Here is a 5048-nt window from a genome sequence, read left to right as displayed (position 1 = left end):
GGTTGTACGGCAAGGCCGCCTTATAACCTTATACCCATACTTTTTCTCTTGTTAGTGTATTGTACCCCTAACCCAGCTGCCGGCTTGAGCAGCCGGCAGCCGGGTAGGTGGAAGTTCTCTGGTTCGTAATCACTGCCGGCCGGCATGGGTATCGCTACCTTTGCCGTCCGGCGGTAGAAACACATTCCGAGATCTGCCGGCCACTACGATTAGCGGCCGGCAGCCAGGTGCTAGTGTTTTCAGTTGCCGACCGGCACACATTTGCGAACCAGTGTTCTGCCTCCCATTAGTTAAAGGTAGCATACCTTTGAACTATATAAGGGTAAATGCCCGGCACGACAGCATGCGATGTACAGTAGTTACCATATTTGTGGTGTAGTACACACTGCATTGATATAACTGCAGTATAGAGTTTGTTGTAACACTAAAGTTCTTCCACCATACCTAATGTTATCTTGTACAGCCTTTTGTTGAGACAGTACAGTATATAGAAAGTTAGTTCTTTCTGTATTCATTCTATCCCGTATATTAAAACTTTATTTCAAGGAGTTAGTTACACCTTAACTTTCCGCTTAGGAAAATGTATAAGGTATTCTAGAATAGAATTAACCTTAGTTTTAATATCTTGGGAGGTTACAGCATTTGGCTGTACAGGAAATACAAGTATGTGTCTTTCCTTCTTTCCTTTCTAGCTTTACTGTATAAGCTACATGCAAACGACGTTAGAAACGATGGCCAGTGACCCCAAGAACCAAGACATGTTCATGGTAGTGGCCAAAACCCATCTGGCCACAGTTACGAAGGATCTCTATAGCTTTATTAAAGCTAGCAGAGCCTGTAGAGAGTTCGTGTTCGCCTCGGCTGCGGTGAGGCACGAACCGAGGAAACTGATTTCCTCTTGCATATGGGGTAAAGACCTCTTTCCCAACGAAATAGTTAAAGAGGTAGTAAACAAAGCCGCCACAGAGAATAGGAACCTTCCCCAAAAGTGGGGCTTAAACCTTAAGAGAAAGTCTTCTCCGGATGAGGGTCCCCAACCCAAAAAGAAGATAAAAAGGCCTAGGCTATCCTCTCGGCTGGCTAAGCCCTACCGACAGCAACAACTGCAACTTCCTGCGACCACGGTGCCTCAGATAGTGGCACAACCTCCAACCACGTACCAGTTGGTACCTCAACAAGTGGCGACATAGTCGCCGGTTTTTACACAGCTTTTGAAAGGCAGACTTCTTCCTTTCACTTAAAAGCTAGAGGAACTGCCAGAGGTTCTTCTAGATGCCCCTCAAGGGGAAGGGGATTCAGGGGAGGACGCAGTCAAGGAGGCAAGGCCTCAGGTCCACAACAGCAGAAGTGAGATGCTTCCAGTAGGAGGGAGACTACATCTATTTAGGGATCGTAGGACCTTCGATCCCTGGGCCCACAGCCTAATAAAGAATGGACTAGGTTGGAGCTGGAACAGTCCTCCACCTCCATTTCCTCAGTTCTTCCAACACTCTACCCCCGTTCTGGAAGAATATGTCCGAGAACTCTTAGAGAAAAGAATAATCCGAAAAGTAAAGTCCATCAAGTTCCAATATGGCTGTTTTGGGTTCCAAAAAAGGACTCAGAAAACTCAGAGTCATTCTGGACTTGTCGCCATTCAACAAGTTCATAGTGAACTACAAGTTCAGGATGCTCACACTTCAACACATAAGGACCCTACTGCCCAAAACGGCATACACCGTCTCCATAGACTCGTCAGACGCTTATTGGCACGTTCCAATTAATCGTCACCTCTCCTCCTACCGAGGGTTCAAGTTACAAAGAAGACTTTACGCCTTCAGAGCCATACCATTCGGGCTAAACATAGCCCCAAGGATTTTCACTGAGCTTGAGAACGCAGCCATCCATCAATTAAGCCTAAAAGGGATCCAAGTAGTGGCCTACTTGGACAACTGGCTGGTGTGGGCAGCATCCAGGACAGAATGCATGCAAGCCTCTAAAAAAATGATCCAGTTCCTGGAACATCTGGGATTCAAGATTAACATAAAAAAGTCTCGACTATCTCCAGCTCAAAAATTTCAATTGTTGGGAATCCACTGGAATTTGGATTCACATCGACTTTCCATTCCTGGGAAGAAGAGGAAAGAAATAGCAGGATGCGTCGAGAGACTATTGAAATCCAAACGGAATTCAAGACGCGAACAGGAGAGAGTGCTGGGCTCTCTACAGTTTGCTTCGATAACCGATCCAGTGGTAAGAGCACAGCTAAAGGATGCAAAAGGAGTCTGAAGAAAATACGCATCAAACACGCGAAGAGATCTGATGAGACCACTACTGACTCGACTGCGAACGCTTCTCAAGCCGTGGTCCAAAGCCAAGCAAAGGAAGATATCGATACCTCTTCAACCTCCTCCCCCGTCAGTTACTATCCATAAAGATGCTTCAAAGGAAGGCTGGGAAGGCCACTCTCACCACAAGAGATTCCAGGAAGCTTGGTCCAATCTTTTCAAGTCATTTCACATCAACTTTCTAGAAGCCATGGCAGTACTTTCGACACTAAAGAAAGTTTCTCCTCGCCACTTGACCTACATAAGATTAGTTCTATACAGCGAGGTGATATTGAGATGCCTGAATCGACAAGGGTCGAGATTGCCTGAAATCAACCAAGTGATGTTGGCCATATTCCATTTGGCGGAAAGAAAGAAATGGCACCTGTCAGCATTTCCCATTTAAGCGGTCGGCAACGTGACAGCGGACGCTCTATCCAGGTTCACACCGATAGAGTCAGAATGGTCCCTAGACGCAGGATCTTCCTCCTTCATCTTGAGTCAAGTCCCAGAACTGCAGATAGACCTCTTTGCGACGAAAGACATCAAGTAAACACATCGTTATGTGTCCCCGTACGAGGATCCGCTAGCAGAAGCAGTGGACGCTCTGTCCCTAGACTGGAACAGAGGGCCCAGGATTTACCTGTTCCCTCCGCACAACCTCCTTTTGAAGGTCCTACACATGAGATCCTTCAAAGGGAAAGCGGCAATAGTGGCCCACAAGTTGGCAAACAGCGTTTGGTTCCCTCTGGCATTGGAACTACAACTGAAGTTTGTACCGCTACCGGATCCGACCCTAACTCAGCGGGTACAGAAGTCGACTGTCTTCGCTCCATCACAGAAAACCCGGAACCTGCATCTCATGATTTTCTCTCACTAGCGATGAGAAAAAGCTGCGGGATATCAAGAGACAGTATAGACTTTTTGGAGAAATTTAAGTCCAAATCTACCAGAAGACAATATTAGTCATCATGGAAGATTGGGTGTCTTTTGACAAGGCGAAGAAACCAAAAGAAATCTTGATAGACTTCTGTTTATTTTCTTCATTCACCTTCATGAGTAAGGTTTAGCAGCCAACACAATATCAACGTGCAAGTCTGCTTTGACAAGACCGATACTGTATACCTTTCAGGTCGACCTTTCTAATGACATTTTTAATAAAATTTTGAAGTTCAGTGCTAAGCTTAGACCTTCAGCGCCTCCAAGACCCATTTCATGGGCACTAGATAAGGTTCCTCATTTGCATCAATAATGAATAATGAGGAGTGCGCTTTGAAGGATTTAACTCAAAACTTATGTTTCTGTTTGCACTCGCTTCGGGGGCTAGAGTTAATGAAATAGTGGCTCTCTTGAGAGAGGAAGGCCACGTTCAGTTCTTGAAAGGGGGAGAACTGAATCCGTTTCCAGAACCAACGTTTCTTGCCTAGAACAAGCTACCCACCAACAGGTGCGGTCCCTAGAGAATCTTCCCTCTGAAGGAAGATGTATCTCTATGTCCACTGGAGTGCTTAAAGCTCTATCTTCATAGAACTTCAGACTTTAGAGAAGAACAGCTGTTCAGAGGGGAAACCTCGGGTTCAAATTTATCTCTGAAACAACTAAGGGCGAAACCCACCTATTTTATTAGCAGAGCGGATCCAGACAGTTCACCCGCAAGTCATGATCCGAGGAAAGTTGCCTCTTCCATAAAATTTCTTTTATTATATGGACTTCGAACATCTTGGTTCATACACCGGCTGGTAGTCATCCAAGGTGTTCTTTATGCACTATGCAAAGCAAGTGGAGCAACTCAAGGGGTCTGGGGTAGCAGCAGGTAGAATTCTTAAACCTGCTTTTTAAATCTGTGAGGAACAGTGTAATTAATTTGGGACGATTGATTAAGAGGGTGGGTGTGTAGTCACAGACTGTTACTACACACTGTGTGATAAGCCACGAAAGTGTCCTTACGAACTGTTCCATTGACTTTGGTGAACTAAAGGATAATACGGACACCTGTGCCAAGCGTTTCTTACGCTAGTGTAAATAAACAGTAATACGGACTGTATCAATATTATTAATAATTCGATTAAATTGGCAAATCTGTTTCCTTTAAGACGAAACAATATTTTCTGTTTACTGTTTTCTTTATGCTTTAATGGATATCGTCCAGATTTTATAAATTTTATAAATGTTGACAGATATATATGTTTATTAAATTTTTAATAAACTAGTTCATAGTGAACCCTGCGTCTTATTCGCCCACACTCATTTTATTAGAAATGTACTGAGCATTAATTTTCAAATATGGATACTTTTAACATGAAATGTCTTTTAAGATTGTTCCTTTCTTCAAGCAAAAATCCACTCGCTTTAACCCTTCCTTAGGAATGATTAACGTTGTACCCTAAGGGGATGGTGGTAGAGATACAAAATGTGTTCCTATACGGATACAACTGTTATCCGATAGTTTAATAAGAGTAGACACACTGGAGGAGATGTCAGGAATTCATACTGACATTGGTGACTCTTATACAAACTTTGCTTTATAATGTACAGGGCGACACTGCTATACAAGCTTGTCATTATGTCATCCATAGTTAATATGTACTCCTCGAGACTTTTTCCAGAGTCTATTATGACTCTTCCCTCTAGAGGCAGGAAGCACTAACATACTTAATGCTCAGATGAAATAATGTATGACAGTAACATCATAGGTCTCTAGGTCTAGACGGACCAGGAAAATACTTTCTTGAGGGTACGGCA

This window comes from Palaemon carinicauda, chromosome 24 (assembly GCF_036898095.1).
Source record: "Palaemon carinicauda isolate YSFRI2023 chromosome 24, ASM3689809v2, whole genome shotgun sequence".
In the NCBI taxonomy this organism is placed as follows: Eukaryota; Metazoa; Arthropoda; class Malacostraca; order Decapoda; family Palaemonidae; genus Palaemon; species Palaemon carinicauda.
This window is presented reverse-complemented; position numbering follows the sequence as displayed.